The following is an 18,351-nucleotide window of genomic DNA, read 5'->3' as shown; positions in this document are numbered from 1 at the left end:
CTAATCCGGATGAATAAGACAGTTTATATAAATCACATGATACGCATTCACAAGCACCTATCCAACGCTAGCATAATAGTTTACAATTGCAGTAAATAAACTCAATTTAAAGGTAGGGTAAACCTAACCTACCTAGACGCCAAAGCTAGAATATCTTTACATGAAGCCTCCAAATAGTATCTCGCTAGAACCCGAGTTTGAATAATATTAAAGAAATTATTTGTCACTTGCCTCCTAACTTATACGCAACTTTGTACAGCTAATCAAGAATTCTAACCAAATTTTCTTAAAAGAAAATGAAAAACAAATCGAGGAGGTGAAAGAACAAGAAGAGAGGACGTCTATATATATATATATACTAAGTGATGATCACTTGTGCTTTCCCTTTTAAAAATGGTCAAAGTTACTACATATATATGCATATATAGAAATAAAGATAACTTAATGTTAGAAGGCAAGTGGTAACCCACTTGTGGTCCACCCTTTCCCACGTGTATGGTGGTGTTGTCATAATTAATAATTTTCTACATTGTGTATATATTCGAGTATTGTATAAATTTGTAGTAAAATAATTATAATATTTTGAATATACCATAATTAATAAAAAATTATTTATAACAAAACCTCTATTATATAATAATAATATTTTAACATTTCTAAAATTACTATCTCTGCGTAAAATATTATTGAATCATAAAAGTCTATTATAAGGTAATATAAATATATCATCACTTAAAGAATTTTACCTATATCAAAAATATTCTAGAAGGGTACTAAATTATATTTCTACCAAATGTTAAATTAAATTAAATAATCCACGATACATTTAGATAGTACTAAAATTATATGAAAATACAGGAAAATGGTCGTAAGGGTCATTACAACATCCACTACTAAAAGGACTTTCGTCTGCGAAAGTAAAAGATAAGGCCGTACCTAAAGGCTCAAACAGGTAGGGATACTGGGCGTGCATATCACGCTCGACCTCCCAGGTAGCTTCCTCAACTGGACGGTGACGCCACTGAACCTTAACTACCGAAATATCCCTGGAGCGCAACCGCCTGACATCCCTCGCCAAAATAGTGGTTGGCTCCTCTACAAATGCCAATCCCTCGTCCAATTGAACCGAGTCCCACTGAAGTACGTGTGACTCATCTGGAATATACTGCTACAACATAGATACATGAAACACCGGGTGAATGGATAAGAAGACAGGTGAAAATGCCAACACATGAGCTACCTCCCCAACTCTCTGTTGGATCTCAAAAGGTCCAATATATCTAGGGCTAAGCTTGCCCCTCCTTTCGAACCTCATCATGCCCTTCATGGGTGATACTTGCAGAAAGACCCTATCACCAACTCTGAAACTTAATGGTCAACGTCTGCGATTAGCATAACTCCTCTATCTGCTCTGAGCTGCTTGTAGACTGTCTTGAATCACTCGAACCCGATCCAATAAATCACGAAGCAAATTTGTGCCTCAAGGCCTAGCCTCAGAAGTCTCAAACCAACCAACAAGAGATCGACATCTCCTACCATACGATGCCTCAAATGGGGCCATCTGAATACTCGAGTGAAAGTTGTTATTATATGCAAACTCTACCAAAGGTAGAAACTGGTCCCACTGACCTCCAAAATCCAACACACAAGCGTGTAGCATATCCTCTAAGACCTGGATAGTCCGCTCTGACAGCCCATCTATCTGGGGATGAAAGGTTGTACTAAGGTCAACCTGGGTCCCCAACTCCTCCTGAAATGCCCTTCAAAAGCTAGAAGTGAACTGAGAGCCTCGATCAATGAACACAGGGACCCCAAGTAGGCGAACCACCTCCTGAATGTAAACACGAGCTAACCTCTGGCACTGAAGGAAACTTAAACGGGGATAAAATATGAAGACTTGGTCAATCGATCCACGATGACCCAAATGCTATCAAAACCACACAAAGTACGAGGCAATCCACCTACGAAATCCATAGTAACTTGTTCTCATTTCCACTCGAGAATGGGTAGCTGCTAAAGTAATCCACCAGGTCTCTGATGCTCATTCTTTACCTGCTGACAACAAAGTCATCAAGCCACAAACCCTGCTATATCTCTTCGCATACCACTCCACCAATAATGCTGCCTCAAATCCCTATACATCTTAGCTGTCCTAGGATGAATAAAGTATCTAAAGCTATGAGCCTCACGAAGAATCAACTGGATTAAATCTCCAACCCTTAGAACACAAATACGATCGTCGAACCTCAAGACACCCTCAGAATCTAGGGTAGCCCGCTGAGACTCACTACTCAACACCTGCTTTCGAATGCTACGAAGTTTAATATCCTCGAACTGATGACTCTGAATCTGCTCCAACAAGGTAGATCTGGCCTTAACACTAGGATTCTCCGAGGGTCAGAAATACCCAAACGAACCATTAAGTTAGCTAAGGACTGAATGTCCAAAGCCAACGGCTGCTGAGAAGATAAAATGTAGGTTAAGCTACCCATACTCACTGACTTTTGACTCAAGGCGTCCGCTACCACATTCGCCTTACCCGGATGGTAGAGAATAGAAATATCATAGTCCTTCAATAACTCAATCCACCTGCGTTGCCTCAAATTAAGATCCTTGTGGGTCATAATATACTGAAGACTGTGGTGATCAGTAAATATCTCACAACAAACCCCATACAAATAATGTCTCCAAATCCTAAGCGCAAATACTACCGCTGCCAACTTTAAGTCATGAGTGAGGTAGTTGCGCTCATGCACCTTCAACTGTCTCGATGGATATGCAATAACACGGCCACACTGTATCAGAACACACCCCAAACCAACACCAGACGCATCGCAATAGACAGTAAAACCCTCGCCCTCAACAGGAAGAGTCAGAATAGGAGCTGAAGTAAGCAAATTCTTGAGCTTCATAAAGCTCGCCTCACAACTCGCAGACCACTGAAATGGAACCTCTTTCCTGGTCAATCTAGTCATACGGGCTGCAATAGAAGAAAAGCCCTTAATAAATTGCCTATAATACCCTGCCAACCCAATAAAGCTTCGAACCTCAGAAGGTAACGTAGGCCTGGCCCAACTATGAATAACCTCAATCTTGGCTGGGTCCACCATAATACCGTCCTTGGACACTACGAACCCCAAGAAAGCTACAAACTCAAGCCAAAACTCACACTTTAAGAACTTGGTATAAAGCCAGTGGTCTCTCAAAGTGCGGAGTACAGTCCTCAAATATTGCTCGTGCTTCTCCTTACTCCTCGAATATACTAGAATGTCATCAATAAATACCATCATGAAGGAGTCCAAATATGGTCTGAACATATGATTCGTCAGATCCATAAAAGCTGTTGGAGCATTGGTCAACCCAAAAGACATCACCAGGAACTCATAATGACCATAACAAGTCCTAAAGGCTATTTTAGGGATGTCCACAGCCCTAACTCTCAACTGATGGTGACCGGACCTCAAATCAATCTTAAAAAACATCGCCGCACCCTGAAGCTGATCAAACAAATCATCGATACGAGGCATAGGATACTTATTCATCACAATAACCTTATTCAACTACCTATAGTCGATATACATGTGCAAGGAGCCATCTTTTTTCTTTACAAACAAAACTGGAGCACCCCAAGGAGATACATTCGGTCTGATAAAACCCTTACCCAAAAGATACTGAAGCTGACTATTTAGCTCCTTCAACTCATTAGGAGCCACACGATATGGAGCCATGGAAATAGGTTGGGTGCCTGGCTCAAGGTTAATAATAAACTCTACATCACGCTCAGAAGGAACACTAGGTAGGTCGGTCAAAAAATATATTAGAAAACTCACAAACAATAGGGACGAATTCAAGTGGGGGACTCTCAGCACTAACATCCCGAACATATGTAAGAAATGACTCACAACCCCTCGTTATCAGTCTCCTAGCTCGGATGTACGAAATAATCCACATCAGTACGCGACTAACAGAACCCTGCTACACAACTGGGGGTATGCCAGGCAAAGGTAAAGTAACGGTCTTAGCAAAACAATCCAAGACCTCATGGTAAGGAGACAACCAATCCATGCCTAGAATCACATCAAAATCAACCATATCTAGTGCAGTGAGGTCAATCTGAGTATTAAACTCTCAAATAGTCACCAAACAAGATCTATATACCCGATCCACTACTAAAGAATCACACACTGGGGTAGCCACACATAATGACACAGATAAAGATTCCAAACATAAACCCAGTCGTGATGCAAAATCAGCAAAAACATATGAAAAGGTAGAACCAGGATCAAACAAAGCAGAAGCTGGCTGATGGAACATGAAAATTGTACCTGTGATCACAGCATCCGAAGCCTCAGCCCCTGATCTACCTAGAACAGCATACAAATTACCATGTCCACTACTATACTGGGTACCTTCCCGACCGCCTGCCCTACCTCCCTGTGGACCACCCCTAGAACCTTGGGAACCACCTCCATAATCCTGTACATAACCCCTACCTAACAGCGGTACTGATCTGATCGGCTGCACAGCCAGAACTAAAACCTCAATCATCCTATGCCAAGGATACTCACGGGCAAAGTGGCCAATAACCCCGCAGTCATAACATGCCCCGAGCACCCTACTCTATCTAGAAGGTCCAGCGAATCTAGAATGACCACCCCTACTCAATGATCCTAACTGAACAACCCTCTGTGAATGGCTACTGCTCTGACCATTGGAACTACTATAGATGGGTTGACCACTGTCGGATATCTGAAGTGATGCCTGAAATGGACGACTAGGCTGACCTTGATGCTGAGAAGGCTGATGATAAGGGTACCTACCATGAAATCCTCAACCTGAGAACTGTGAACTGCTGTAACTGCCCTGGTAGCATGGTCTCTTATCACTGCCCCCTTGGGCCTCACTATCCATCTCCTTTATGGAATAAACATGCTCGGCTATCTCTGAAAAAGACTTCTCTGAAGTCACTAAACTCTGTGTAGCCCTACGGAGTGACAATCTCAATTCCCTAATAAAGCATCAAATCCGCTCGTACTCCGTATCTAGAATTATATTGGCGTGTCTGGCTAACTCATGAAATCTCGCCTCATACTCAGCCACTATTATAGAGCCCTATCTCAATGCAGTAAACTCATCTCGAAGACGCTCACGCATGCTATGAGGCATATACTTCCCCAAGAAAGCCTCAGAGAACTTAGTCCAAGTTACTGGTGAAGATCCAGCTGGCCTGGAATCAAGATAACCACTCCACCACCTCCTCACTGCCATGTCGAATAGATAAGAGATAAATTCTACTACTCACGCAACCCCTCCTCACAACTGGATAAAAACTCATAAGCATCCTTTGTTGGAGTCCCAGCAAACATGGGTGGAGTCAATCTCAAAAATTGATGCAATACTTCTGCTTCTCTATAGACATAAGTGGATGGGCTACTACCAGCTGTGGGACTACTGGTGCTGGAAGAACCTCTACCCTAGGCGCCGCTGCCGCAGGCTATGCCCCTAAATTAACACCACCCTGCGCTGCTGGCTGAGCTCATACAACTGGTGGACTTCCAACCAACCCCAATAACTAAACTAATGTATCCTGAATAACTGAAAAAGATATAAATCCAGGTGGAGCCTGGGCTGCCCCCTGGTCCACCTGCTGATATGGTGGAATACCTAAAGCTCTCCCAATCTCCATAGCTATAACAGGATTAGGGGATAGATCCCAGGCCTGATTTCAAATAGGGGTAGCTGCTCTACCCTGCCCATGATATCTGGGTTGACCTCGACCCCAAGCTAGAACTCTAGAAGCAAACCTGCGGTCCTGAGCCCCTGCTCTCAAACCTCGCATCCTAGCTATCTGCGTAGAGAGTGAACCAATAAAAAGATTACAACCAACCCAGACTCAACACAAAAAATAAGATTTTTCCCTAAAAATGCTCTGTAGCCTCCCAAGGATAGGATACAAACATCTCCATACTAATTTGTGGAACTCTACTAAACATCGGCTCCAGTACTAACAATACCAATAAGACCTAAGCTTGGATACCAAGCTGTCACGACTTAATTTCTCAAGTTGTGATGGCGCCTACTTTAACACACCAGTAGGCAAGCCAAGCCATAGTCCGAAATGATAAGTAACAAGCTAACAGGCAGAGACCAAATAAAATATCACGTATGAAGATAAAAACAACAATAATAAGCAAAAACTAAGAAGGGATCATATATATTATATCAAAATGAGAGGAGGAAAAAGGACCAACTATACAAATGAATCCCTCTCAATACCTGACAAGGTCAGTACTAGAGCCACTACTAACAAGTACCCAGAGTACTAGACAAAAATCCAAAATGTACACAATATAAACAAGCAGTCTCGAGTACAAAAGACTAACAAGAGTAGATAGTAGAGGATCAACCTCAGACGATAGCAAAATCACCCTTCTCTAGATCAGTACTGAAAGGTAGGAGTTAAATTAGAGTCAACTGCTAGTACCCAGATCTGCATCAGAAAAATAGATGCAGAAGTGAGCATGAGTACCAAAGCAATGGGTACTCGGTAGACATCATTGACCGACTGAGCTTAATATGAAAAAGGTATAACTACAATGCAAAGGTGTAATCCAAGTCAACAGTAAAGGGACAGAAAGGGTAAACAACTGCCAAGCTACACCAATGAGATAAAGGAATAAATGCAAATGGTATAGAAAATAAATAATGCAGTAATGACAGAAAAGTCAAAAATAACCTCGCTGGGCCCTCATAAGCCCGCTAGGCATACTGAAGAAGACAATTAACCCAACCATACCCCTATAAGCCTGTGGGACACACAAGTAATGAAAATAAACATAAATAATCTGTAACCAAACTGATCTCAAGAAATCATGATAGTCATTCAGATGTGTACCGAACTCGAACCTATACCAATAGGTAGTAATAAGAGGACACGTGCTAGATTCGAATTGAACATAGTGGGTAATAACGATAGGCCACATATACAAAACTCATAATCAGATGCCAGACTTGAATCAGAACTTAGAGGAATCACAATCATAATCAGATGTCGAACTCGAACCGAAACTCATAGTAACTATAATAGTCAAACGTCAAACTCGAACCAGAACTTATAGTAACAATAATAGTCAAATGCCGGACTTGAATCGAAACTTATAGTAACATTAATAATCAAATGTTGGACTCGAACTGAAACTCATAGTAACTATAATAGTCAGATACCGAACTCAAATCGGAACTCATAGTAACCATAATAATCAGATGTCGGACTCAAACCGGAAGTTATAGTAACCATAATAATTGCTACGGGACAAATGGTCATCTTATCTTTTGATGACATCTTTAGAGGCTAACACATAGAGGCTCAAGACTTGGTCACCTCGAGAATACGAGAACATGAATGGAGGACCAGTTTTGAGCATGTCATTAAACAAACCTGTGTATGAAAGATTGCGTGGGGTCTTACATTTGATGCCAATTCGAGACTACAAGTTTTGAAGCGTGACCCCATGGTTTTGGAGCATTTTAGAAGTACCCTTCACTAAGGGTATTTTGGGGATTGCACATATTAAAGAAACAAACTATGACCTCCCCTTTCATTTAGGGTATTTTGGTCCATTATACTATGTAATAAGCTAGGCTATATATAGTCTCTTATTAGGTCTTTTCTCTTTAGTTTTAGAAATGATGAAATATTGAAACATTGAAAGTCCTCTCTTTGAGAGTAGAACACCTTAGTGTAGTCTTAGTTAAGGCTTGAAAAAGCTATTGTAGTTAAGGGCTTGGAAAGGCCAATATTGATATTTGCTTAGAAACGGTGGTTCTTGAGGTGAGTTGATTCCCTTAGCGGTCACCGTAAGAAGATTGGTGTTTGATTATTCCAACTTTGAGAGTCTCTTAGTTCAATACACGTGTTGGTTCTCATTGTTTCGTAATATCTTAGGTTATATTTCCTATCCCTTATCTTATTTCACTTTGTACGTCTGTATCTTGTCTTCTTTATCTCGTGCATTTGTGTTGTTGCCGTGATTTGTCTCTATCTTGCTCTCGGTTTCTCCTTATGTTGTGAACTGTTTTAGCACTTCATAGATCGTTACCGTATCATTTGGTATCCAAGCCATCACTGATTTCGTTATAATGAGATCAATCTTGGGTTTGTTCACTCAAAAATTAAAAAAAGTGTTGAAAAGCTAAAATACTCAAAAATAGTAATCTGTCCACGTTTTTGTGTTTAGGCCAAAATTTGAAGCCTAGTTGTCTTGTGATTTTTGTGTGTTTTATGTGTTCTACTATTATATCTTTGTTTTCTAACGTTAGAAGAGGTGTTCAAGGTCAAAAATCTCATAAAAAGAAGTTATTCTACGGGTTTGGTGTCTTGGCCGAAGTGTTGTTGTTGTTTGGCCAAATTTGTGTCTAAATTTAGGTATTGTTTATATTGTCTTTGTTGTTTATTGTGTTGGTTTTATTTCTCTCTAACACTACTTGAGTCTAACCCAAGTTCTTGAGCAAAAAAAAATGCAAGTTATTGTGGGAAGAGTGGACAGTTTTGTTGTTGTTGTTGTTGAAGTTCTTGTGTTGTGTTGAAAAAGTCTTTAAAAAGGTTGTTTTTTGATCCAAATTCAAAGGTAAGAGAGTGTAGCTTCTTGTTAGTCTTGAAACAACTTTCAAGACATTACCAAAGGGGAAAAAGAACAAAAGACCTCCCAAAAGTCTTCATACCAAAAGGGAGTAAGTTCATTTTTCTAGACAAGCCAAAAGAGGAAAGGGGGACAAGACCTCTAAAAGGTTGTCTTGCCAAAAAGGTGAAAGTTGGTCAAGGTTTGAATTTTGAAAAAAAGGATTTAAAGTCTTGTCTGTTAACCTACCAAAACCAAAATTCCCCCCCATCTTTGTGAAATTTGAACAACCAAAATTGTGGAACAAAATTTTTCAACTTCAACAATATTTTTTTTGTCCATCAACCAATAGTCGAGTGCCATATCATCAATAGCTCAAGAATGTTGGAATTCCTAGTTTCACTTTTTTGATTCTATTGGTTTCCATTTTGTTGGTTCTCATACTAATTAGCAAACTAGTAAATACCTACTAGATTGTTGATTAGTTTTTGAGTATGTTTTCTTTCGTGTTAAGTGTTGTATTTTGTGCTTTTCTCATTTATAAGTCGTAGTATTTTCTTTGTTTCAAGTTCATAAGTAAATTTTGTTTTTATGTATTGAGTAGATCAAACAAGAATCCATTCCGCCCGCCAAGTAGAATTGACATCCTATTAACTACCAGAGTATAAGCAACTTTCAATACTTGCCGCTCCAATTGTGAGAATCACAAAGCTGGGTGTATACGAGTGTTGGTGAGGAGCTTTTACTACTAATCTTATTTGTTCATTGTGTAGGTACAAAGGTGATATAAGGGGAACATGTCTTCAATAGCCGGAGATTATTGTGACTACAACATAGGAGACTATGATTGTAGTAAGGGGTTTTATGGCTACGAAGTTGAGGGATATTGTGGAGGCTATGAAAATAGCTATGATCAAAACTTGGGTAGATTTGAGAGTTACGGTTTTGAGGGGGGAAATGAGGTGAATGAAGTTCCTAGTGCTTATGGTGAATTTGGAGATGATGTAGGACCTCGAGATAGATCTTATGATGACATTGGGGCATGTGAGGAGTCTTACACTTCTCACTCCGAACCTAGATTTGGTGTTAGGTATAACCCTTTCATTCTTAAAGCTTATGAGAGCTATGATGAGAGTACACGTGAGGAGTGTGAAGATTCATATTCTCCACCTTGTAGTACTTCTTATCAATGTCGATATAGTGTGAATGGTTATACTAGCTCTAGTGGAGGTTGTCCAACGAGAAGAAGAGGGTATGCATCTCCAAAACCGAGGGGTACTCGTGTGCTTTACAATGTTGATACGAGGAGTGTACACTCCAAAAAGGTGACCATTTGTGGGATACTGGGATGCCTTGTTGTGTTAAATGATAGGTACTATAGTAACTACATCGTTCCATCTATGGCTGACTACTTGGGGTTGTTTCGTGAGCCTTTACTTGTTTCATACTTCTTGGATGGGTTTAAGGTTACCGAGAGGATCAAGGTTGTCTTCTTCCAATTTGAATACCATGAGGAGGCGTGGTACGATATTCTTCCATTGACATATAGTCAGGTATGCTTAGGTACCGATTGGTTTGCACAACATAGAGTTCCAAATGTGCAAAATTGGCCAAATATTGTGAGAGATTGGTGGGGAAATCACCTCGTGACAGACATGTTGCCTGAGCCGCAAAGAAAAGTGAATACTTACTCCAATCCTAATGCTTATGAGAGACAAAATATTGAGAAGAGTAAAAGTGTGCAAGGTGGTAATCCGAGAGTGGAAAAAGGAGCGGTTGTGTGGAGCGAAGTGAGGGGATTGTCACCAAACCAAGCTAACATTGTTTGTACTTCTATTTCTAAGGATATTTGTGTAGGTACCGACATGAAAAGTGAAGGAGAGCAATGCCGAAGTGAAGTTGCTGCCTAAGCTTGTAGAGGTCCTTCACAACACGGCAAAGGAGAGTCGACTCAAGAACTTCAAGGTAAAATAGCTAACTCTTATACTTTTGTGCATGTGAATGATAATTGTGTGGCTAGTAGCCCATTGAGTGTGAGTAGTAGCTTACTTACTTGTGATTTTAATGATTCTTTGCCTTTTTTGATGATGTACATGTTGTGAGTGTGGATACACTAGTTGATCCTATTGATGACCAAATTGACTCTTATTGTAAGATCAATTTATGTCCACCTAGTGTTGAAGCCTATATGTTGAAAGGAAGTACATCGTCTTATGTAATTGGTGTTGATCAACCTATTTATGAAAATTGTCCGCCACTTAAGTATGTGTTTGATGTGATTAATCAAACTCAAGTGAGTGAAGTATTTGAAAAGTTGTTCAACAAAAGGGGGGTGAACCCGAGAGCTATTCTTGGGACAATCTTCTGCTTGAAACTGCTTTGAAACTTGATATTGATCTCTTAGAGAGTGAGGAACTTGCTCGTTCTAAATCTGTCTGTGGGTTGGATCATGCACTCTTTAGGTATAATGTCTTTTTTAAAAATAATATAAACACTCCTAATGAGCCTAGTGGTGAAAAATATGGTATAGCTTACCGTAGAGGCTATAGCCTATATGTTAACACACTATGGTGTGAAAACATTCCTCCTAAAGATGAAAATCTCTTCTTGAAAGATGAGAGTACTCTTAAGGGTAAGGAATGTGTAGTCTTGGAAGTTATTCCTTCTTCTACTTTGTGTGACTTTATTGTTGAGAGTACTCATGGTGACGATTGGGAAACTAGTAGTGAGTACACACATGAGGGAACCTTAGTAGAAGTCGACTTGAGTGATACTTTTCTCTACTCTCTATTTTCTTTCGATGATATGTATGTTATTGTAGAGAGTATGTCATTTAGTTTGGGTGGAGACCACGGGAAAGGGGAGTATTTTCTAGACCCGTGTCTATGGCCACTCTTTCCATTTGACCTCGGTGCCAAATATGGAAATGGTGATGTTGGTGCACCTAACTTATTGCTTGGTCTACATGACAAGCAAACTGTCACTCTTGGTGAATCCCATAACCAAATCCTTCGTACATCTTTCATTGATTTTTTAATATTTCATTCAAAGGATCCTTGGTTATATTGCAAATATGTTCAACCTTAGTATGTTTAGATAATTTGTTGTGCTAATCCTAACCCTCATGCCATGAGGAGTTTGTATTTGTCCCCTCTTCAATTTGCAAGGTTTGGATTCGAGGTCGAATCTTTTTCAAGAAGAGGAGGATGATATGGGACAAATGATCATCTTATCTTTTGATGACTTCTTTAGAGGCCAACACATAGAGGCTCAAGACTTGGTCACCTCGAGGATACGAGAACATGAATGGAAGACCCGTTTTGAGCATGTCATTAAACAAACCCGTGTATGGAAGATTGTGTGGGGACTTACATTTGATGCCAATTCGAGACTACAAGTTTTGAAGCGTGACCCCATGGTTTTGGAGCATTTTAGAAGCACCCTTCACTAAGGGTATTTTGGGGATTGCACATATTAAAGAAACAAACTATGACCTCCCCTTTCATTTAGGGTATTTTGGTCCATTATACTATGTAATAAGCTAGGCTATATATAGTCTCTTATTAGGTCTTTTCTCTTTAGTTTTAGAAATGATGAAATATTGAAACATTGAAAGTCCTCTCTTTGAGAGTAGAACACCTTAGTGTAGTCTTAGTTAGGGCTTGAAAAAGCTATTGTAGTTTAGGGCTTGGAAAAGCCAATATTGTTCTTTGCTTGGAAACGGTGGATCTTGAGGTGAGTCGATTACCTTGGCGGTCACCGTAAGAGTGTGGTTTTGATTATTACATTCATTAGGGGTTAATGTTGAAACACACTTGGTTCTTAATCTTGTTATAATCTTGGTCTCACTATCTATCCTTTCAGTTATTTGCAAATCCGTGTGTTTTTGTGTTTGTCATCTTTTATCCCTTTGTGCTGCATTGGTCAAATGACTTGACTCAAATCCTTGTGTTGTCCTTTCAACTTCAATGGAATAGAGCAAGTAAGTTGGTTTCTGAATAAAATCTGCTCCTTTAGACTTTGAAGATTGCCAATATCTTTGGGAAAATTGCCTTGGAGATGATTGTATCTAACCCTGAGAGTTTCTAACTTAGACAGGTTAGAAATAGAAGCAGGAGGTATACTTGTGAAACCTTGGCTATCAAGAATTAACATCTGAAGCTCAGAAAAGAAACCAAACCACCTTGGAATCTGTCCACTGAAATTATTGTATCCGAGATTCATCACCTTCAATCGACGTAAATGAGACAAATCTTGAGGGATATCATCATGTAAATAATTTCTGCTCACATCTAGTGAAAAGAGAAAAGAGAGGTTTCCCAATTGTGGAGAAACGGAGCCATAAATGTCCATGTTGGATACATTTAGTGCAGTCACCTTATGGTGGGGAGAGCCGTAAGTGACTTCAATCCAATCACAAACGGAAGCATGAGAAGTCCAATTTTGGGAAAAGGGATGAGAAGAGTTTAGAGTAACACTGTCTTTGAAGGCAGGAAGAGCAGATTAATAAGTACTTATGTTTGTGGAAATGCATGATCAAAAGTCTGTTTAAAGATAATTAAAAGCACATAATTATATTGCATGATCACTTTGAAAGCATAGGAATATGAAATGTCAAGTGGGAGAGTTAATAAGAAACAAAAGGATAAATGTAGAGGACTAATGAAGTACTATAAATGATTGCATTAATTAGAAGATGAAGAGAGTACACATGATATTAGTAAAGAAATTCTAACTGCTACACTAAATTTCTTACAATCAAAGACTAACACTATGAAGTTTAACATTTCAAGACAATTTTTCTTATATATTCGTTTATACCATAAAATGACAGCATACATTAATAATAATTGTCATTTGTGGCCATTATTTAGCATTTACCAGTAAACTTTTGGTTTTCTTTATTGTAGGAGTTACTATTATTATTTAGTGTGGATGATTCTTCAACGTTGTTGTACAATTGTAAGATGAATGTAGTATGTTAAATTATTAAATATAATTAACTCTTTAAATTTTTCAACTTTTCAAACTTTTAAATTTTATTGTTTACTAATATTTAATTGTCTAGAAAGGGATTCAAGGAAGAAGCGTTAGACAAGTGACTAAGGATGATTGTCATCCTCTCACTTTCATCGGCATGTGCCTTAAGAATCTGTTGAGTTGGGTCTTCATTTTTGGCAGTTAAGTCTTCAATCTTGGCTTCTAGCTTCTTCACCCTTTCATGCAGGGCAGCATTTTCAGTGCACAACTTCTCTTCTGAATTTGTTCCCACTTCACGTCCCTTTGCAGATGCAGCCTTTAATGCAACAATCTCTGCATCCCTTAAAGCAATTGTGGCAGCCATTGACTCCAGTTCTTCCTTCAAACTCTTCTATGCTTCCACCAACTCAGACACAAGGGACTTGGACTTCGTACCATCTCTCTTGGGAACACACTCATTGTCCTCCAGAGTGGTCATGTTAAATATTTGCTTAACTGATCCCACCTTTATTTTTTCACACACCACATTGAAGTAATCAAAAATCTTGTTAAGGCAGAATCCATATGCCAGGCCATGTTTTCCATCTTTAGCAATCATCACTGTATGCATGTGTTCAATGACTATAACAAAAAGACTCTTTTTTAATCAAATTTTTTGGGTTTTATTGATTAAGAAAAAATATACACACAAAGGCCAAGTGGGCAAAATAAAAGCACAATACAAAACAAATATGAAACTACCCGACAACCCAAATCTACCCCAACCCTAGCCCAATTAATTTTTATTGCATATAAACTCATAGTTTCCTAATCCCTTCACCACCTGAATAGCGTTGTCACTGTCCTTCAATATCACCTTGCTCCTTATTCTCCTTTGGATTTTCAAAAGTGTTCCCTTCAGTGATTTCTCAATTTTTATTTCACCTTTCAAGAGTAAGTACGACTCATATCTGTTTCTTTGATTTAGTATCTGCCTATATTTTTGACTTTTGCTCTTCTCAGTTGTGCTCTCCGGTGGATGGTAATGGTTGTTTTGCTTAACTGAGGGTGCTCGTTCAAAGTGATGGATTCCATTGCTAGGTAAGCTTTTTACATACTTGATACCTCTCATTTTCTCCTTGTTCCGACCGGTTAATCTAATATCATGGGTAGATCCGTGGTAAAGTGCATGGGAAGCTTCACACTTCTGCCTGATACTACTGAAATCGTTACTCAGGTTAACCGCTTCTGATTTGACCCATTCCCCTCCCATTTTGCCAAGTCCTTTTTGAAGGCTATAATATTCTAGGCTAGATAGCCTTTCACTCTTTTTGTTTCCTTTGAGGCTCTTGTAAATTTGTATGTAGTGAAAAAACTTATGCCTCGTCCTTCCCAGACCTTTCATCCCTTAATTGATGAAACTCGCAAATATGGGCTCTGTGTATAGCAGGAGGACTGATTTTCTTGAATTTGGCCAAAACCTCCATGAGATATACATCAGTGACAATGGTTCTTTTTTATGATCCAGGTAGAACACACTTATTTACTAACTTAAAGAGTAGTTGGTACTCACTCAAAGCCTTCTTGGTTACATTTTTACATTTATATCATCCAAATTACTACAAACCTTCAAAAACTTAGCAAATCCTTCTTCCTGTCTCACAGACTTTATCCCTTTAGTTGGGACTTCCAAGATCATGTACAATCCATCTTCAAAGAATGTCAAGTTGTGATAAAATAAATGCACTTCTTGTTCATACAAAAAAAAAAGAACAGGTCCCTCAAATAGATGCTCCCAAGCTTGAAGTCTAACTTCTTTAAGCAGTTCCTTCATTCCAGGTAACACCACTGTAGGGTCAAACACCCTACCTCTCAGAACTTCCTGGGTCTTCAAAATTTCTAGCCTTTCCTCTCCCTTGACAATACTTTGCCCTTCCTAGTAGAGTAGGAGGCCTTTCTTGAGGCACCATCCCCTTTTCCAGATGACCTAGGTGCTCTTGATATCTTTGTAAACTTAGGGCTAGGAGCTAGTCCATTGTTCCCTACTGTGGTTTCCCTCTTTCTCTTCCCAGTCATTTTTTACCCAGAACACTTTAGTTGAACTTTCTTTCATTTTCTCAGAGACACAATATTCTTTTCTTTTGTCATAGCGTTAGTGTTTATCATACCTCTTTGCATATCAGAATCAATATCATTATTAAAGTCACTATCATTATCATCATTAAACAATTTTCAAACAGATTATCTAGACTATCATATCTATGATCCCCGCTTTCATCACTCTCAGTTTTTTCATCAGAATCAACTACAACAACTGGCATAACAATATCAATTCCTTTTCTTTTCTCCATCCTAGACTTCTGGCTATCATTCTTATTTTTAGCCAAAGCCTCCTTCATTGCATTTCTATAACTCACCCTAGTCCCTGGTGTCCTATCTAACCTTGAGAAAGATGAACTTTTCATGGATAATTTCCAAGACAAAGGCTTATTATCATCACTATCAGAGTCACTCTGTGCATCCTTATTCCCACCTAAGATATCAAGCACTGGGTTAGCACCTAAAGATAAAACATTTTCCCTACTTGGAAAAAGAGTTACAGGGGGAGCTTCCCATCTTTGGGGTTTTACACTCCAAGAAGTATGACCATGTAACCCTATTTCCTCACTCATAGCTTGAATGTTGGAGGGAGACTCTCCAGAGGTTGGTAAATCTTTAAACAAGGTTTCATCCAAGGAGGCACTTCCTAACTTGCAAGAGGATTCAAATTTGTCAAGGAAGAAGCTTTGGGTTTTGGAGGAAGAGTCCAAATTCCGACCGGAAAGAATAGGTTGATTAAAGATTGGTTCCTCAATTTTGTTGTCCTATGAGGCGAGTGCAAAGAAAAGACTTTTGAGAAATTCAATCTGGGTTTCTTCTTAACTAGGAACAAGGTTTTCAGAGGAATCAACCTTATCATCTCCTTTTTTGTTTAAGGAGGGAGTGATTTTAGATTCACAGTTGGCATCAGTAATATTTCCCCCTTTTTTTAAGAGAATCATCAGGAGTTACTACCTTCTAAGAATTGAATTCCCTAGCAATTTTGTGCAGGAACAAAGGGAAGAACTTAATGATAGCAAATATTTCTTCAGACCAAATTTGATTTATGATTGTAAATAAGACAAAAGGGAACATTTTAGATTTGATGAAAAATGTGTCTGATGAGACATGTCCAGTTAGATGGGCACATGTACAATTCAGCTTTCTTGTTATACTTCATAGGAACTTGTTCCTTACCTCTCTTCTTATCAATAGTTTGTTTGACATAATTCTTGTACTCAACCTTGTGCATTGGACAATTCTTAATGTAATAATCCAGCTTACCACACTTATGATAGGTATCATTACCCTTTCCTTCATTGAAATTCTTGCTAGATTTACCCCTTCTAGATAAGTCCCCTAACATTTTCAAAGTTGTGAGCACACTTTTAGCAATACAAGATGTTTCATCTTTTTTTGTTTCATGATTATATTTTGTGTCCTTTAAGACTAAATTTTTTTCATTCTTAGGCTCATCCTTTACCTTCTCAAGTTTCTTCAATATCTCATAGGTTTTGAGATTACCTATGAGCTCATCCATAGTCATCTTTTTCAGATCCTTGACTTCAGTAATGGCATTAAATTTGCTTTTCCACATATTTGGAAGAATGTTCAAGAATTTCCTAACCTATTTGTGAGTAGGAATAACTTCACCAAGACAGTACAACTTATTGGTTCTAGTAGTAAACCTGGTGTGAATATCTTTAACGGACTCTCCTTCCTGTATGGTGAAAGTCTCATATGGATTTTTCAACATGTCCAACTTGGACTGCTTAACCTGTGTAGTTTTGGAGACAATTCTAAATCTCTTTGGCAGTTTGACAAGTAGAGATCCAATTGTACTCATCAGGACTAATGTCACATACAATGATCTTTTTGACTTTGTAATTCTTTTGTATTTTTTCTATCAACTGCTAGAGTTATGACCTGAATTTTATTGATCCAGCCCAGAAAGTTTCGTGGTGTGACCCATGTTGATAATTTTCAATGGGGTCTGTGGTGGTAGCATAGGTATTAGGATGATAGGCCCGATATAGACTTTTATGTTTTGGGGCCTAGGACTTATTTGTATGCACATATTATATAAGTGAATTTAGTGGGTTATTTTGGGTATTTAGAAATTCAGCCTTCTCACATTGTACTCTCTTTCCATTATAGTGAAACCTCCTTTGTCTCTACCCGTGGTTTTTTCGCAAAAGTTACCACGTAAATCTGTGTGTTGTTTTTGTTTTTTTTACTTGTGGTTTGCTTACTCTATCCGAATCATAACAAAATGTTATCAGAGTCTGTTCAATTGTTTTCTCGGGGATGGCAATCATGAAGTATGATATTCCGTTGTTGGATCGCAACTCTAGGTTTTCGTTATGACAGGTTAAGATACGGCTGTGGTCGTGCAGATGGATTTAGATGATGCTTTATTAGGGTTTGAGATAATGCCCTCATCGTGGATGGACGAAGACAAACGACGTAAGGATTGGAAGGCTCTATTTAAGATCCACCTTTATTTATTTCAATCAGATTCTAAAGGATGTTTTAAAGGAGACCATAACCACTGTGTTGTAGTTTAAATTGGAATTGCTATGAATGACAAAGATCCTAACAAGTAAGTTGCATCTCAAGTAATGACTTTATTCCCATTGCATGTCTGAGGGTGCTTCCTTGAAGGATCACCTATCTGTATTTAAGGAAATCATCT

The sequence above is a fragment of the Capsicum annuum genome, chromosome 2, assembly GCF_002878395.1.
Source record: "Capsicum annuum cultivar UCD-10X-F1 chromosome 2, UCD10Xv1.1, whole genome shotgun sequence".
Classification (NCBI taxonomy): domain Eukaryota; kingdom Viridiplantae; phylum Streptophyta; class Magnoliopsida; order Solanales; family Solanaceae; genus Capsicum; species Capsicum annuum.
The sequence above is the reverse complement of the archived record's forward strand: the minus strand, read 5'-3'. Positions refer to the sequence as shown.